General features: G+C 40.4%; 1 long non-coding RNA gene across 5 annotated transcripts in view; it reads left to right on the top strand.

Annotated features, from left to right (window-relative positions):
• Positions 1 to 16242, top strand: part of LOC144819292 (uncharacterized) — a 399821-nt gene extending 383579 nt beyond the window's left edge. For 2 of the 5 annotated variants that reach the window (XR_013607270.1, XR_013607271.1), the window contains 2 exons: positions 8572 to 8613; positions 13629 to 13716. This is a non-coding gene — a long non-coding RNA (uncharacterized LOC144819292). Of the gene's footprint in view, positions 1 to 8571; positions 8615 to 13628; positions 13779 to 15012; positions 15133 to 16137 lie in introns of those variants that run through there. The other 3 variants (XR_013607268.1, XR_013607269.1, XR_013607273.1) reach the window with 3 other exon arrangements.
• The last annotated feature ends 2368 nt before the right edge of the window (positions 16243 to 18610 follow it).

The following is an 18610-nucleotide window of genomic DNA, read 5'->3' as shown; positions in this document are numbered from 1 at the left end:
TGGTCCGCCCATAGGCAGATCTTGGGGTTGAAAACCATTCCCTCCACTTGCATAATTTCTCTCTTGGGCCTCCCAATAGGCCTTCAAGATGCTCTGCAGCTCCTCTTTCCTGAAGCTGCTCTTCATGGGGCACTCAAACTTGTCCCAGAATTGTCTAAGCTGTGTAACTTTGGAGGAATACAAATCCTCAATGACAAACTCCAATTCTGCCTCCACACTTGGTGCCTTCCCATTTAGTGACTTGATGCTTTGAAGAGTTATTCAAAAATAGAAACAACCAAAAAAACAGTATCATGCGGTGGCGTAGTGGTCTGCACTCACTAGTGATGTACACCAATCACTGTGGATCTAGTACAAATACAAGTTCAAATCCCCACCGCTTACCAACAATGTTAGAACTGGGGGTCTCTAGTTGGCAGAGGTAGGTACCACTGTCCAAATAGGGACCCTTCCTTCTAGTCAGGGTAAGGAGGATACACTCTTTAGATAACCCCTGCTCACCCCCTTGGTAGCTTGGCATGAGCAGTCAAGGCTTATCAAAGGCAATGTGTAAAGTATCTGTACCAACACTCACAGTAACACAGTGAAAACACCACAAACTGACTCCACAACAGTTTAGAAAAATAAAGGTATTTAATTTAAACTACACAAGACCAATACGACAAAAATTCAACATACACAGTTCAAGATTATGGTTTCAAAAGAATTCTTAAAGTTGCGATAAAATAATCCACAGTTGTGTGAAAAGTTCACGGTTGCGTCACGTTAAGCCAACAGTACCTTCAAATGCGACACAGTTCCAAAACAGAAGCTGGTGCGGTGGAAAACAAGCGATGCGTCACTCCTGAGACCTTGGGGAGGCGATGCGACAACCCCGCTCGACATAGCGGGCATGTTGCGATGAATCTGGTCTATATGGGCAGGGAGGCGATACCTTGTATGGATTCTGGTGCGGAGGTTCCGTAGGAAAATGCTCACAAAGGCACGATGCGATGATCTTGAGGGACTGCGACGATCTCCAGGGCGACGATGCGCGGCTCAGCGGCGATCTTTCACTCACAGTTCCTGGATGCGATGGCTCTGCGACAATTCTCGCAACGATGTGATGCGGTGAGCTCACCCAGCGGCGACAGGCTCTGCGTCAATATTCACAGCGACGGAAATCTTCCCGCAAATGAAGGATGCGACGTCTTCAGGCAGCAGCGGCAGGCGCTGCGACGATCTCGGTCTTCGTAGTGGCTGGTATTTTCTCGCTATTCCGGGGATGCGATAAATCTTGCAGAAAGTGCCTTAAAAGCTTGGTTTCCAGCTTCCCAACTTCCAGATGCACCACAACTGGCACAAGCACTCTAGGAAGGACAAGACTCTCCCAGCAGAGTTCAGGGAAGCTGAGGGTGAAGTCCTTCTGTTCCTGGGACTTCTTAACAGGGAGCCAGCTCTTCTCAGGCCCCTAGAGATTCTTTCAAGCAAGGGGACACAGCACAAAGAAAAGTCCCTCCCCTCTCCTTGGCAGCAAAGCAACAGCAGGTCAGTCCAGCAGAGCAACAACAGGACAGTCTTCCTTCTTCAGTTTCAGCTTTCTCCTTGGCAGAGGTTCCTTCTTGATTCCAGGATGATCTCATTTTCTGTAGTCTGGGGTCCTGTACTTATACCCCTAAAAGCCTTTGATCCCTTTGTGCAGGAGAGCTCTGAGCCCAGTCTGAACCAGTTCTGGGTGTTCCTTGAGCACTTTGTTTTCCTGGACTCTCCTTTCCTTTAAGGGAGAAGGGCAGGGTCGTCAGCCGCCCAGCAGGAGGTGGAGCCAGCATTGTGGAAGGCAAGCACAGCCCTATTCAGGCCCTGGTCTAGACCCTCCCAAAACTCAAGATGCAGATGCAGTCATTCAGCCTAGGGCTGACTCAGCCAGCCTCCTGGGGGCGCCCAGCCGCTTTCACTCTCAAACCAGACAGTCAATTCACAAACAGGCCAAGTTACACAGAAAGGTCAGACAAGAAAACAGCAACTTTCTAAAAGTGCTGTTCTCAAACACAGGATTTAAAAACAACCTTTCCTAAAAGATGTGTTATTAAATTCTGAGTTCAGGGATACCAGGCTTTTATGTCCTATGGGAAGATATGCTGGTAGCCACTGTAGCCAGCATTCCCCATGATAGCCTATGGGGCAAGATAGCCTTACAATAGTGAAAAACGAAAATGGCTGTAATTCACTACCAGAGCATGTCACCTGCACCAGTACATTCTCTACCTTCCACATACACTGCACCCTGCCCAAGGGGGTACCTTGGGCCTTTCATAGGGGTGACCATTTTGTACAGGAAGGGAAGGGTTAGGCCTAGCCAGAGGGGGCACTGACCAGGAGGACATGGCAGTTCACAGACTGCACACAGGCACTGCACTGGCAGGCCTGAGACACCATTTTAGGGCTACTCATGTGGGTGGCACAATCAGGGCTGCAAGCCCACTAGTAGCATTTGTTATCACCAGCCCTGGCACACTCAGTGCCCTTTACTAGGGACTTCTTGGTGACACAAATATGCCAATCATGGATAAGCATTCACAATAGCATTTTACAAAGGGAGCACTTGCACTTTGACACTGAACAGCAGTGGCAAAGTGCCCAAAGCATCTAAACCCGCAAAAACGAAATCCAGCACAGCATCAAAAATACAGGAGGTAGAGGCAAAAAGATAGGGGGAAACCATGCCAAGGATGCCAGGTCTAACAGGTGTTTAATCCAGTCAAGTGTAGTAGCCAAGTGATTTTGAATGATTTTAAGTGCTCCAAACAAATTTAGTAGGACGAGATGGCCTCCCCATGGTCCAACATCTGGTTGATGTAATTGAGTACTTTTAAAGTTGCTGTTTCTGTGCAATGGCCACCTCAGCAGCCAGATTGGTCTTACACAAGTGCAGCCTTTTCATTCATGGAGGCAGTTAAGTGAACAGAAGTGCATTTCTCAATAGTCCTACCAACCCATGGTAACTTGAAAAACAGCTTGTAATTGGGTAAAATGTTTGAGTTCACATAGAACATCTTTAGGATTGGTGAGATTTGCTCTATTTTTAGGAATGTACCCTGCTTAAGAGATACATTAATCATTAGGTAGTAAATTGGTTCTAGAAGTTAAAAGTCCTCTTTAATGATATTCGCTGGAAATGTATTCTTATAACAGTAGTTTGGCTGAAGTGGTTTCACCTATCTCTGGATTTCCTTTTCAGATATTAATGAGAACTTTTCCATCTGCTCTGTGCTTTGGGATATTTATAAATGGAGATGACTATTTAATAATTATTTAATTTCTGGTGGTTTCGACTTTTTCTTTGAAGAATGTGAGGTATTACATTCTTCTTGAGAATACATTTTAAGGTCATGAGGTGATATTCTCTTGGAAAAATGGAAAATTAGATTTGGCAAGGATATTGGAATTTGAGATTTTATCTAGGATGTAGTTTCCTTTGAAATCTTGCATTGTGAATTTGTATTTCTTCCTAGAAGCTTTTAATCTAGATTTACACCCAGATGCCTCGTTGACTTACCATTTCTCTTCTTGCTTGTGTATCATACTTCTTAGTATGAGTAGTGAGTTTTTAAACTGAGGCTGATTTGGTTTTGATCTGTGGTGTTTTAGTCTGAGAGGAGCTGCTGTGCTGACTTAGGGCCTGATTTAAAGTTGAGCTGATGGTGTATTCTATCACAAACGTGATGGATATCCTGTCTGCCATATTACAAGTGCCTTAAGACATAATGCACTTGTAATACGATGAACGGGGTAACCCCTCTGCCATCCGCCAAGCTCTAAATCAGACCTGGGGAGTTGATTTGCATACTGATATTTAACTCACTTAGTTTTTCTACATTCTCGATAGGGTTACAATTTGCTAATTTAGGAAAGAGGAGATTCTCTAATGTGGTACCATTGATGTTTTCAAATTATGCACATACATTGTTTATTTGCTACCTTGATTTGTGAAGGTTAATTTCGTTGCCAGAATGTAGACTGGAATAGGATAATAGCTGAACTAAACAACCTCAGTTTGGGGTAGACATTGGTAGTTTCTTGTGATGTACTGGTTGGTTTTAGGATATGGATCGTGCCATGTTTGTGGAAGCAGAGTTTATTGCAAGTGTATAGAATTCAAACACACTGACAAGGTGTTTCAAAAGTCAAAGTCAACCTCTCTTATGTAAACATTTGCATGCAACAGTATTTTATTGAGGGTAAGTAATTCTGTTAAATGTTCAATTAGGTTCACTGTGAGTTTGGGAGTATGGCAGATCATATGCAGATACTGAGTATGGAAAGACTTGAGGAATGGTGATCACAAGGATATCGAAATAAAAGACATTTAGTTGCTAGTATTTATTATTATTTAGTGCATAGCACTGAAAGGTATTTGAGTGCTCTTCATAAAGCAACCAAGACATGCGATCTACAAAGAGATGCACTTGAAACAAAATAGTAATAAACATAGCAGCATGACAAGCATCATGTGGATAGCTGAAGTATTGGTAAGGATTAGGATAGGCAGGAACAAATCGCACATTATCTTAGTCTGGCAAATAGTATCTGAAGAGATATATTTTGAGGCATTTGCAGAAGGACACCAGTATGGGTTTTAGTCTTAAATCCGCTGGTAGGAATTTGGGTAGTACATGAGAAGGATTGATTCTGGGCATTCTTCAGTTTAGAAGGTGAGTGGCTTAAATAGTAGATTATTTTATATTTTGAAGCTCTGCCACCTTCTAACGTTTTGAGCATGGAAGCATTGTAGGATGTGGAGTTGAGGCATCCCAATTTGTAAGTCAGGCATCCTAATTTGAACTATATCCTGACTTCAATTGCATACCAATTGTACCTGGTCACTCAGGTTAAACAATTTGGCAGATGACAGAACTGCCACTGTAGCATGAAGGACAGTTTTTAGGGGAGTGAGGACACTCTTTGGGATGACTGCAATAGCCAAAGTCAAGCCTTGAGAGAATGAAGGCATGCTCTTCTGATCTGAAAAGGGAGGGGATAAGAGTGGTCTTATCTTCATTAGAGAGTGCTGGTAAAAGTCAGCTAATTTGACTAGTCTGTGGAAGTGGGCAAAAATGGAAAGGTGAAAAGAGAAGTGACTGTGGTGGAGAGTGATGGAAAATAGTCAGGGATATTATGGTTGTTAAATGCTTCTGGTGTGAAGGATTTCTTGACCATCAGAAAGAAAAGGATGAGTTCAAGTGTTTGAGGGTTTCGTACGAGACAGTAGTCAGACATCCAGGTTTACATCTTCAGTAAGGGGGTGTGCAACATGTAGATCTCATAAACAGAAGCATTTCTAAGGTATAGTTGAGTATCCTCTGCATTCTGGTGAAAAAATACCCACTGTCACAGCAGATTTCAGATAGAGGCTCCACTTTCAAATGAAAGAGAGTAGGCACCAGGATGGAACCTTAAGGGACACCACAAATCATGACTGTCACATTTTACTATCACAGAGTGGTTGGATAGGAAGGATTTGACCCATTTGAGTCTGCTTGCATAAGCTACTCGAAGGTGGATTGATTGATTGCACCTCTCAGCTGGGGAAGATCTGTATAACAATGAGACTTTTAACACCAAAAAAGTGAGCTCAAATGTGTAGAGACCACCTCTTAGGGACCTTGCAAATAGAATGCCTTTACATATACAAAGGTGTATCACAGCTGTGAGGTGTTTGCCATATGGCATGCATTTGATCTGAGGTGACCCACTGTAATTGGGGCATAGGTCAAAACGTCAACCCAGTGTTCAGGAGTGTCCATTGCTGATTCCCCCTAAACACGGAAAAAGGAATTAGCACTGGACTGTGTATATTTGTGAATTTGGGGACAGACCCAATGTGTATGTATATTTATTATTATTGTTCACAACACTTCAACTATGTGCACGGTGCTGACTGCACCATTGAAATGTACAAACAGCTATCTCCTAGATTAAAAGGGATTTTTTAGGAAAGGCTATTGTTAGATTATAAATATTTGTGTTTGTGGGTTCTCTATGTAAAGTTAGCATGTGCAGCACCATTTTCTGTTCATGTGCCATTTTAAATCATGATTGAAACTAATCCTTTGCTATTTCTGAGAAAAGGCCTCTGTTATGTTTCATTTCTGCAATGTTAGGTTTTGTTTCACTAATTATTAGACTGTTCATATTAGCGCAAACCTTTCTCTCTAGATAGAGGCCCTCTCCCACTTGTCTGGTGTGAGCCCAACCGGAACAAGCATGGACTTTGCAACTTTGTGTAAGATAAGAGTTCTGAGATCATTTTTTTTTATTCCATTGTTTAGCAGCACCTGCCTGGAAAATTCCACCATGTGCATGTTTTGGCACTGTTACAAAACGTACATAATGTATCTCTATGCTTGTCAATTTCAGTCCCTCTGCAACACTCGCAGAGAGTGAACAGACTGTGCTCCGCTCTGAGTGTATCTAATAAACAGTTATTGCTTTGTTATCTCCTATGCCTGACTGACTCTTCGTTTGGTATGGAAGGCTGAGAGGTGGTCATTAGAGACTTGGGTGACCCGAATCCAGCCACTTCCTTCACTATGCTGCTTCATATGTTTTCATAAACAAATAATTGAACTGCAAGCATTCAATAAGTGAATAGCTTTATTCGATACTTGAATGAGATTCAGAAAAAAAATAATTCTAGAAGAATAAGGAGGCATGTGTTACCACTATCAAGAATACAGTGGATGTTATCATTAATCTTGAGTGAAGTTTTTTCAATAGCAAAAGATTTACAAAAAGGTCAGAAATATTTTGCCACACTTATTAATCCGATTGGGAAAACAAAGTCATACCTTGGTGCTAAGATCAGAAGGGAACCCGACCTTTCAGTTCCCCTAAACAGTGATAAAAAATATCATTGTAAACATAAATACATAAGATTTCGATCAGCACACAAGAGAAGTATATGTTCAATGGACAATCGAGACAGATTCTACTGATTATTCAAAATTCCTTTATTGATTTTTTGTTTAACTTTGATTTCTTCCAAAGCACCATAGTAGCCAAGGCGTTTCGTCCTCCTTAGAGGACTTCTTCAGGGCTACAAAACATAGACAGTGAAGTCCATTATTTAAAATCTATTATATACAAAAATACATAAATCATTATAATAAAACATTATTTACATTAATTTACACGATAGAGGCCTTTACATAACAAAACCATTTCAGTAACAGCTAATCTCTATTAAATGTGGAAATAACTGGAAGATCATCAAAACCATATTAAACACAAATATATACAGATTATATACAGAATATGACATTATGGGAACCCCCCAGATGAAAAAGCAGGAGGTAATGTCAGTTTTCATATTTGGTTACAGTATACTGAGTCATAGATTTATTCTGTAAGATTTCTTCTCACACTCAACAGTTCAATGTAACATGCACCTGTATTCAGAATTTACTAAAAGCTAAATTCATGGTATTCTCCAGGCAACCTAACTCATAAACACAATGCCGTTAGACCTTATCAGTGCAGGTGCAATTACACACAAACAGTCCTTTCAAGATAATCTAAAAAAAAACGTATGGTTCTCCCCATAGCATATAGCCAGTCTGCTAGGAGGCAAGATACTTTCAGAAGCAACCAGAATAGAGATGCTTAGATCCATATATTTGTCACATAGAACTTGAAATGGCCAAAGTAGTAGTAGATATTTATGTACCTTAAATTCCAAATATTAGCTTGTGCGAAAGTGAACCACTTCTGATTTTATTATAGTAAACCTTCCTGTATGAGTCCCAAGTCCTACAGAGGGCAAGAATTTCAGAAGGGCTAGTTAAGAGACAAGCAAAACCATATCCTCTTATATACCAAATTCCTAGTTAATCCTGTCAGGTCACAGATTTTACTATATACGATACGATAATGCAGGCTCTTGTGTTCCCTGTATTGGTGTTATACTAAACATATTTCCAAACTTTTCTCGTTCCAACACCGTATGTATTGCATATCTGTTAACCTTCACTCACCTGAAGATCCAGGCTGTTTAACATGAGAGATGTGAAGATAATTTTGCACCTGCCCTGAAGAATCTATTCCCACCTCCTCGTTCACAGAACACAGAGTGATGAGAACAAATGCTCAAGGGAACGGGAAATTGGATAAAATAACAAACAAGAAAGAAACACTCCTGTTTTCTCCTGGTATTTCTTCCACAGGAATCAGACTCTATGGTCAAGTTCGAGTTTCTATAAGGATGAAAACACCAAAGAAAATGATATCACCTAAGTACAAGCTTTTAGTTACTTTTGAGTCACAGCTTTTAGTGTCACAAACAATATACCTTTCTTTGTCTGGTTTTTTATTCTTCACCAGAAGTGTAGTTGAAACCTTAGTTATACCCACTACTAATGTCTCTTAGAGTTTCCTGTAAAAAGAGAAGCAACACTGTAATCATTCAACTTTCCTAATTTAGAGTCCAGCCATTAAATAAATCTCCTTGAACCTTTGCTTACTATTGTACTCTTTTTGTATATTTTTTCAATAATGTTCCTTGATTAATGTCCCCTGTTTTCTTTGTCTTCACAGGTTGTTTTAACTCTCCAGAGCACAAATCAGTTGAATGCAAAGGTACACTCCTTTTATTGCCTTCCTTTTTTGCATGCATACATATATGACTGTGATTCCTAGATCCTGAATTTGCGTTTATTCATTTATTTTGCAAGGTCTATATTTTGTACTTTTCAGTCAACAAATAACTTCTTTGCTGCTGCTCTTGTTAACATCATTTAACCGGAAAATATGACGAAAGTTGCTTCTCTTTCGTTTAAGGAACGTTTCCTTTTCTAAATGATTGCTTTACTTACTTGCGAGTCTTTTATCTTTTAACATTTGTCTCTTACTGTTTCAGGACAGGAAGATTAGCTGGCGGGACCATCGGAAGTTGAACTGGACGGGGCGAAGATCACAGCTGGACTGAAGCTTCAGAAGATGAAGACCTCTGCAAAGACAAGAGCGCTGGAGGGAGTCTTTAGGAAGGCGAGCTATTTATAGACAGGATCGGGTGAGGTTCGGAGAGACTCAGAAGTGTTGCACGTTTCTAACTTTCATTTCCTACAATGTGCAGAGTATGCAAATTAGTTCCACTGGCACCTGTTACAATCGTGTTTCCTCCACGTGCAGTCAAAGTCTGCCACACGGTTCAGAATTTCAATATTTAATTCCAGAATCAAACAAGCATTGGTAAATCCAGGAAGTATTATTACAGAATTATCAATGAGGTACAGCACTGTTATACCATAGATCCTTAACATTTGAACACAGGTGGGGACACAAACTACTAAACAGACTGTGGGTATGCATGTTGTTTTAAACAAACCCTAACAGTCGCTCCGCTCAAAGGCCCTCCCACAGGGCGTGGCTTTTGAGGAAACCGCAAATGAAATTGTCTAATTAGTCTGGGGGCATGTACTTTGGATGCTGGCTCCCATGAGGTCTCAGTCGCATGGTAACCTTTCCAGGATAACAAGTAATATAATCGTCCCTGGACCCTTTTAGCGTCTAAAATACGTTGTACTTCATATTCTAAATGTCCTTCAATAGGGACTGGAGAAGATGGGGGCCCGGGTCTGGTTTCTGGATTATATGTTTTTAACAAGGACACATTGAAAGCGGGATGGACAGGATAGTCTATAGGTAAATCTAACTGCATAGTTACTGGATTTATAATCTGTTTAATAGGGAATTGTCCAATGTATCGGGCTGTAGCTTTCTGGGTCCTTCAATTTTCAAATATTTTGTGGATAACCAGACCTTGTCACCAACTTGATACTCAGGGGCCGCTATTCTATGTTTGTCTGCTTGTCCTTTCATGTGTGCTTTGTATTTATGTAAATGTTGTCTAGCCTTTTCTTGCACCTCTACTAGGAGTTTGAGACGTTCTGTCACACCTGGAGAACTCGATGGGGTCAGAAGTACAGGCAAAGTTCTTGGATGATACCCATGTAAAAAATAGAATGGTGTACATAGTGTTGCAACATGCACATTATTATTGTAAATAAATTCCGCAACTGGTAGTGCTTTGTCCCATTCGCTTGTGAAATCAGCCATTAAACATCTCAAAGTTTGCAATAACGTTTGGTTCATTCTCTCTGTTTGCCCGTCACTTTCACGATGGAATGCAGAGGAAAGGGCAATTTCTATTTTTAAGGTTTTACACAAAGTATTCCAAAACTTGGACGTGAATTGACTTCCCCTGCCCGAGACCACTTTACTGGGCAAGCCGTGCAGACGCACAATCTCTTGTAAGAATACCTCTGCAATTTCGGAGGCTGTGGGAATTTTTACTAATGGCACAAAGTGCGCCATCTTGGATAGATAGTCTATAACCACCAATATCGTGGTGTACTTATTCGCAGGGGGCAGGTTAGTTATGAAGTCAATACAAACAGTGTGCCATGGACTGGGAGGTGTGGGTAAAGGTTGTAAAAGCCCAGCTGGAGCTTTATGCAAAGATTTCTGCCGAGCACAAATGGGACAAGCACTCACATATTCCTTAATATCTGTTGTCATTGATAGCCACCAAAAATGTTTTCGAACATTGTCAAGAGTTTTTTGCCAACCTGGATGACCCGCTAATACAGAGGTAGGATGCCAGAGCAGTACTTTCTCTTGTAAGTGAGCGGTTGGTACAAACAGTAAAGAGTTATGATAGAACAGGCCATCTTGAATAACATTTTGAGTATTTTTCAACCATTCTTGTACATTTAATTTCAAACATTCTTTGTGAAGGGTCGATTTGCAGTATGGGTGCCAATATCTTTTGTGGTTTAATGATTGGGGCACCAACCACTTCTTGCTTAGACTCTGTAGTATAACCATATCGTGATAGAACATCAGATTGTAGCTGTTGTGTACCTGGCCTATACGTGATTATGAAAATCAAATGCACTGAAAACATTTAGCCAACACACCTGCCGAGGGGTAAGGGCTTTCACTGAGCTATAAAAATTGTAGATTTTTATGCTCACTAAAAATTGTTATGGGAAATTTAGCCCCCATTAAATGATGTCTCTATTCTGTGAATGCCACCTGATAGCTAAGAGCTCCCTTTCAGCTATCGTATAGTTCTGTTCAGCTGGTAACAGTTTTTGGAATAAAAGGCGATTGGGTGTAACTGCCCATCTAATGGATCTCGTTGAGAAAGCACCCCCCCCCCCTATTGCTATCTGTGAGGCATCTGCTTCAAGAAAGAATGGAAGATCAGGATCGGGATGTTTCAACACCGGAGCAGAGGTGAACTTTTGTTTTAGAAGAGCAAATGCCTGAGCCGCTTGATTAGTCCAAACAAAATGTTGTCCTTTCTGTAGCAATTTGGTGAGAGGTGCCACTGTATCTGCAAAATGTGTTATGAAGCGTCTATAAAAATTGGCAAAACCTAAAAATGTTTGTACTTCTTTTACAGAGGTGGGCTCTGGCCAATCTTGAATAGCACTTACTTTCTTTGAGTCCATTGTTATACCTGATGGAGACAAACGATACCCCCAAAAATCATCTGTATCGGAATTAAAAATAAATTTTTCTAATTTTGCGAACAGATGGTGTTCTTTTAACTTTGCCAATACTGCTCTCACATGTTTTGTATGTTCTTCTTGATCCCAGAAATCAAGAAGAACATTCAAAACATGTGAGAGCAGTATTGGAAAAATATATACAATGACACATACATCCAAAAACTCATGCAAAACCTTGTTAATAAAAAACTGAAACGCTGCAGGAGCGTTACATAACCCAAAGGGCACTACTGTGTACTCAAAGAGGCCGAATTGTGTTTTAAAAGCAGTTTTCCATTCATCGTTTTCTTTAACACGGACTAAATGATAAGCGCCTTGCAAATCTAATTTTGAGTACACGGTTGAGTGACGCAGCTGATCTAAAAGAACTGGAATTAAAGGCAATGGGTACTTATTTTTAATTGTAGCCATATTTAGTCCGCGATAATCGATGCAGGCGCGCAAAGAGCCAGCAGGTTTCGGAATGAAAAAGAGTGGCGATGATACTGGCGAAGTGGAATGACGTATAAAACCAGATGCCAACAATTTGTCTAAATAAGTTCTTAGATATTTGGTTTCTTCTTCTGTAAGGGCATACACCCTGCAACTAGGCAGAGGAGACCCAGGAATATAATCAATACGACAATCATACGTCCTGTGGGGGAGGGGGAGGGGGTAACTCAGCCGCTTAATTGGATCAAAGACATCTTTAATGTCCTGATACTCAAAGGGAATCTGCAGTGATGGTTTAACTACACTCGCACAATGCAGAACGGTCATGGAATCACTTAGAGCTTCTTGATAGCAACATGTCCTGCAATGGGAGGAGTTCAAAGTGACAGTTCTCAAGGACCAATTAATTTTGGGATCATGCTTCGTCAACCACGGCACACCCAGAATCAGACCAAATGTAGGGGTGTCAATCAAATCGAAACTTATGGGTTCAGTTGATGGGAAGGTAGTGTTCCACAATGAGTCTCTGGGCTTATTGCGCACCACCTCTTGTCGTAAATTGGCATTTTCAACCTTCAAATTATTTATTTCTAATTGCATTTGTTGCAACAATGCAGTTACCGAGTTGTTTCTAACCAGATCGTCACTAAGCGCTTGCGCCATTGCTTGAGTGTCTATTCTAGTGTGCTCCGAATCTGTATCCATCTCTCAAGGAGAACCCATTTTTTGTGAAGGCTTGTGCTTCTGTTAACCTTCACTCACCTGAAGATCCAGGCTGTTCAACTTGAGACATGTGAAGATAATTTTGCACCTGCCCTTAAGAATCTATTCCCACCTCCTCGTTCACATAACACAGAGTGATGAGAACAAATGCTCAAGGGAAGGGGAAATTGGATAAAATAACAAACGAGAAAGAAACACTCCTGATTTTTCCTGGTATTTCTTCCACAGGATCGGACTCTATGGTCAAGTTCGAGTTTCTATAAGGAAGAAAACACCAAAGAAAATTATATCACCTAAGTACAAGCTTTTAGTTATTCTTGAGTCACAACTTTTAGTGTCACAAACAATATACCTTTCTTTGTCTGTTTTTTTATTCTTCACCAGAAGTGTAGTTGAAACCGTAGTTATACCCACTACTAATGTCTCTTAGAGTTTCCTGTAAAAAGAGAAGCAACACTGTAATCACTCAACTTTCCTAACTAGAGTCCAGCCATTAAATACATCTCCTTGAACCTTTGCTTACTATTGTACTATTTTTGTATATATTTTCAATAATGTTCCTTGATTAATGTCCCCTGCTTTCTTTGTCTTCACAGGTTGCTTTAACTCTCCAGAGCGCAAATCAGTTGAATGCAAAGGTACACTCCTTTTATTGCCTTCGTTTTTTGCATGCATACATATATGACTGTGATTCCTAGATCCTGAATTTGCGTTTATTCATTTCTTTTGCAAGTTCTATATTTTGTACTTTTCAGTCAACAAATAACTTCTTTGCTGCTGCTCTTGTTAACATCATTTAACCGGAAAATATGACCAAAGTTGCTTTTCTTTCGTTTAAGAAACGTTTCCTTTACTAAATGATTGCTTTACTTACTTGCGAGTCTTTTATCTTTTAACATTTGTCTCTTACTGTTTCAGGACGGGAAGATTAGCTGGCGGGACCATCGGAAGTTGAACACCGGAAGTGGACGGGGTGAAGATCACAGCTGGACTGAAGCTTCAGAATATGAAGACCTCTGCAAAGACCGGAGCGCTGGAGGGAGACGTCACTGGAAGAGGTCCTTGAAGGTAAGACTGTGAAGTAACCTGGATCACCGGTAGGAAGGGATCACGAGCACAAGCGGGAGTCTTTAGGAAGTCAAGCTATTTATAGACAGGATCGGGTGAGGTTCCAAGAGACTCAGAAGTGTTGCACGTTTCTAATGTCACATCCACAGCCTTTTTTAAACTTAGAATGATCAAAAAACGTATCCAATTCCTACCAGAAAGTGCAGGGAAGACACTGATTAGCACTCTGGTAATGTTGTCATTAGATTACTCTAATGGACTGTTTGCAAATGCACAATGCAGGGTCAACAAAAAAATGCAGACGGTCCAAAATGCAGCTGCTCGTTTACTTTCAAGGACACCTAAATTTCAGGCCATCTCACACGTTATTCGTAACTACCACTGGCTGGCGATCTGGAATTGCATAAAATTCAAGACCTTATGTCTGACTTCACAATCAAGGCCCAAAGTTTTTATCTAAACAGCTGGTCGTATACTGTCCCACCAGACAGCTCAGATCTACAACTGCCTATCAGCTAGTGGTGCCTCGTACCAGGACAATGGCCTGGGGAGACAGACGTTTTGTGGTGACAGCAGCCAAGCTATGGAATGCATTACCACTAAAGATCCGCTTTGCTCCTTCACTGCTTCAATTTCGCAAAATGATAAAAACGCAGCTGTTCAATCAGTAAACCCAGCCTTTTTCTTACATCTTCACTGAATCTGTAGCGCCGAGACGCCCAAGGGCATTTGTTTGCGCTTTACAAATCTCAAAATAAATTTCCTACAAAGTGCAGACTATGCAAATAGGTTCCTTCGTTTCACTGGCACCTGTTACAATCGTGTTTCTTCCACGTGCAGTCAAAGTCTGCCACACGGTTCAGAATTTCAATATTTAATTCCAGAATCAAACAAGCATTGGTAAATCCAGGACGTATTATTACAGAATTATCAATGAGGTACAGCACTGTTGTACCATATATCCTTAACATTTGAACACAAGTGGGGACACAAACTACTAAACAGACTGTGGGTATGCATGTTGCTTTAAACAAACCCTAACAATATCCCTATTAATAGGACTTTGTTCTTAGTATGACATAGTTCTAAACAAACCGATGTATTGTATGGTATGTTGAACGATAAAATACATTGGTTTGCTTAGTACATTCTCTGAATAGGGTTACATGGTTTTATCAGTGTTGAGATTCTTATGAGTGTCTTCTTATATGGGGCTCTTGTTTTACCGCATTAGGATATGATGCCTACCACGGCTTAATACAATAAACGAAGACCTTACATGCTGAAGACTGTGCCAGGCTTAAGAGAGACAATAAACGGAATTCGAGCACTGGACACTGACAAATAAACACAGGTAGGATCTTTACTGGATATAGAACTATGTCATGCTAAGAACAAAGTCCTATTAATAGGGATATACAATACATACAGTGTTGGAACGAGAAAAGTTTGGAAATATGTTTAGTATAACACCGATACAGGGAACACAAGAGCCTGCAAAATCGCATCATATATAGTAAAATCTGTGACTTGACAGGATTAACTAGGAATTTGGTATATAAGAGGATATGGTTTTGCTTGTCTCTTAACTAGCCCTTCTGAAATTCTTGCCCTCTGTAGAACTTGGGACTCATACAGGAAGGTTTACTATAATAAAATCAGAAGTGGTTCACTTTCGCAGAAGCTAATATTTGGAATTTAAGGTACATAAATATCTACTACTCTTATTCTTTGGCCATTTCAAGTTCTATGTGACACATATATGGATTCAAAGATCTCTAATTCTGGTTGCTTCCGAAAGTATCTTGCCTCCTAGCAGACTGGCAATATGCTATGGGGAGAGCCATACGTTTTTTTAGATTATCTTGAAAGGACTGTTTGCATGTAATTGCACCTGCACTGATAAGGTCTAACAGCATTGTGTTTATGAGTTAGGTTGCATCGAGAATACCATGAATTTAGATTTTAGTAAATTTTGAATACAGGTACATGTTACATTGAACTGTTGAGTGTGAGAAGAAATCTTATAGAATAAATGTATGACTCAGTATACGCTTTCGATGTACCATAAGATGTATAAGTACTAATACTGTAACTAAATATGAAAACTGACATTACCTCCTGCTTTTTCATCTGGGGGTTTCCCATAATGTCATAATCTGTATATAATCTGTATATATTTGTGTTTAATATGGTTTTGATGATCAGCCGATCATTTCCACATTTAATAGAGATTAGCTGTTACTGAAAGGGTTTTGTTATGTAAAGTCCTCTATCATGTAAATTAATGTAAATAATGTTTTATTATAATGATTTATGCATTTTGTATATAATGGACTTCACTGTCTATGTTTTGTAGCCCTGAAGAAGTCCTCTAAGGAGGACGAAACGCGTTGGCTACATTGGTGCTTTGGAAGAAATAAAAGTTAAACGAAGAAATTAATAAAGGAATTTTGAATAATAATAAGAATCTGTCTCGATTGTACATTGAACACATACTTTTCTTGTGTGCCGGTCGAAATCTTATGTATTGATGTTTTTTCAATGCAGTGACATGCCGTAAATCCAGTCTGATGTTAACTTTGTTGTTGTAATCATTAAGTTGAAGAAAGACACATTTTTCAAGTGCTTTGTCAAACCACGGAAGCTTGGAGACAGGCTGGTATTTGGAGCCATGATTGAGGTTATATTTCTTCAAGGGGAGACTCAGTTTTTGAAAGTCAGGGAAAACTCCTTGGTTAGGGGATGAATTGATAATATTGGAGCAGGCTTCTGCAAAGAAGAGGAAGTTGTCCTAAAGAATGTTCAGTGTACTGATGTCATTGAGGTATTGGGTTGGTTTGGGGTACAGATATACAGTTTACTGAATTTCTATAAACTGTGGCCAACCAACAACTAAATTGAGCAGTCTGTATTTGTGAAGGATGTCATAACTATGTTGGTCTAGCACGTTTACACTGAGTAGAGTTCAGACAAAAAATTCAGTGATTTAGATGGGATCCAAGTTTTGTGTGATGATAATGGAATTCATTTGTTAAAGTGGGAATTTGGTTTTGGTTGGTTAAATGTTGTGCATGTATAAGGAATAAGGATCAATCTATACAATCGCACCTACAAACTTACCAATCAATGAAGAATCAATTACTTGTACTGTTACTTATAAAATAGCAGACTTGCTGGCTTTGGCACTGTTTGTTCTGTAAGAAATGCCGATATTTAATTTGAGCTGCTGCCCAAAATAATGTTTGTTTACTGAAGAAAAATGAGTGCTTGTTAATAGACCTTATTATTTGATTATTGGTAAGGCTAGACATATTCCTATACAGTGTGTTTTTATTTACCATGTGCAAGCTTCATAGGGCCCGTTTAAAAAGATCTGCTTTTACTCCCATTTGAGACACAGTGGAGGAAAAATGAAAAGACATTAATTCCTACAGGTAAAAGGACCTGATTCAAAATTAACTAGGTCTGGTGGCTTAGTGGACAAATACATCCACTTCTGGAGCCTGTGTTCAACCTCATGATCGCAGGCTCAAATCCCAACAGGTCGAATCAGCCTTTCATCCATCTGAGGTCGATAAAATCATTGATTTGGGTAGCAATACACATCTGTTGTTCAGCCCCTTGAGACCCACATGTGATAAGTGTGTCTTACAAATGCACGTGTTATGTTAAAGAGGGATTGGTGCCCGAATACCACCACACCTGGTAATGCTGTACTGACCGCATCTAGCACTATCTGTAGGAACCCTGGCACAGGCATGCAAAAATCAGGTTACTTGGAATGTGGGATAAAAACACTTCATTTAGCACCCAAAGTTCATTATATCAAACATTACTGAAGTCATTCACGTAACTGTTTGGCCGACCGAAGCCAATTTTACGGAGGAGAGGTGTGATGTGATCGTGAGACTGCACAAAGAGATTGAAGGTGCGCAAACACGGCCTGTGGTCCAGACTCGTAATTGTTCATCAGAGATGTGGATTTTCTGCCGACTGCAGCAGTACATGTTATTTACTCCTGTAATAAACTGAAGAGTTTAGTCAGGGCGGTGATGTAAACCCTTTAGAGAGCTTGGCCTTCATATAGTAGAAGAACAAAAATCAATAAGCCATGTTAAACCTGAAACAATAACAGAAATGTCACAGTTTCTGTAATTTCCTACCTTTCCAAATGGCGTCGTTTATAAAGGCGCTTCCTCGGGAGAACACGACAACCTGATAATCGCACATTACAGCAACGTAATGGGCACCCTCGAGAACAATCCGCTCCGAAAAGGCAGTTACGATTTACGGGACTCTCTCGCGCTTCCGCCGCCTACACAATACATTCAGGTGCAGTGTATTCAGAATCCGTTAAAATGAACCGTTGACGCAGTCTTCAACAGCCCTACGCCACCAGTCCGGGCTGCAACAGCGGGTGGGTAATTTCAGCAATGTACTTGGTACAAATCGTTTCTGACTCACAGCTTTCAGAAAATGTCTTACAAAATGCCCAGAAGAAGTAGGGCACGGAAACTTACGCAAGATTACGCGCGCATCACCACTAAGACCCTCGTGGTGTGTCAGGCAGGGTCGGACTACGGGCCCTTCCTAGGAATTGCTGGGTCCTCGTTGAAAGGTAAAACGTGGGGCCCTTCTAATTTGCATGTGACATCACAAGAAGTAACATCAGAGAAACTGACATCCAGGACTTCTTTTCTTCTTTGGTATCGCCAAGGGACCTTGTGTGGCTGTCAGCAACATGGATAAAAATATGCAAATGAAATAAGTCTGTGTATTTTAAAACTGCATTAAGTGGGTTACATTAGTCATAGTGAACGGAAAATCTA

The sequence above is a fragment of the Lissotriton helveticus genome, chromosome 2_1, assembly GCF_964261635.1.
Source record: "Lissotriton helveticus chromosome 2_1, aLisHel1.1, whole genome shotgun sequence".
NCBI classification, from domain to species: Eukaryota; Metazoa; Chordata; class Amphibia; order Caudata; family Salamandridae; genus Lissotriton; species Lissotriton helveticus.
Note: the sequence above shows the minus strand (reverse complement) of the source record. Positions and strands in the feature narration are given on the sequence as shown.